The following is a 615-nucleotide window of genomic DNA, read 5'->3' as shown; positions in this document are numbered from 1 at the left end:
TATGAAAAAACAAAGGGAAACTTTTCTAAAGATTTTAAGGAAACCGGGGTGGGAAAGAGAAAAAGAGAAAAGAAAAAAATACAAACGGCGTTTTTGCCTTTCCGTTATCGATGTCATTATATCTACCGATTAATTTCGTCTAATTGCTTGTGTGTGCTCGGCAGTGACAGAGCGTGCGTGTACAATCAAGAGAATATGCAAAATACACCTATTTGCATATACTTTGCTTAATCAGCATTATTAGAGATTGACTGGGCTGATATGTATTAAAAGAATAAGTATCATTAGCAAATTTGAACTTAAATGTTCATTCAGAATTATGTCTTTTTATGATTTAATAATCTGTGTAGTGACAATAATGGATTACATTTTTATCTAATTAAATATATATTTTTAAAACGTTGACGAAAATCACCAAAACTTTTCATATGATTCATTAAAAGATTCCTCTTATGTATATGAATCACTGAAGTTGCCTTTTGTACATGAATGATAAAGGATTTGAGCTTATAGAAAAAAATCACTTGATGGATGAGGATATATTATGCAAAATCAGTCTGATCAGTGAGTATGAAAGATGAAATCCGGTCTCCGAGCTCGAGCTGGTAGGCTCAT

The sequence above is a fragment of the Penaeus monodon genome, chromosome 30 (genome assembly GCF_015228065.2).
Source record: "Penaeus monodon isolate SGIC_2016 chromosome 30, NSTDA_Pmon_1, whole genome shotgun sequence".
Classification (NCBI taxonomy): domain Eukaryota; kingdom Metazoa; phylum Arthropoda; class Malacostraca; order Decapoda; family Penaeidae; genus Penaeus; species Penaeus monodon.
The sequence above is the reverse complement of the archived record's forward strand: the minus strand, read 5'-3'. Positions refer to the sequence as shown.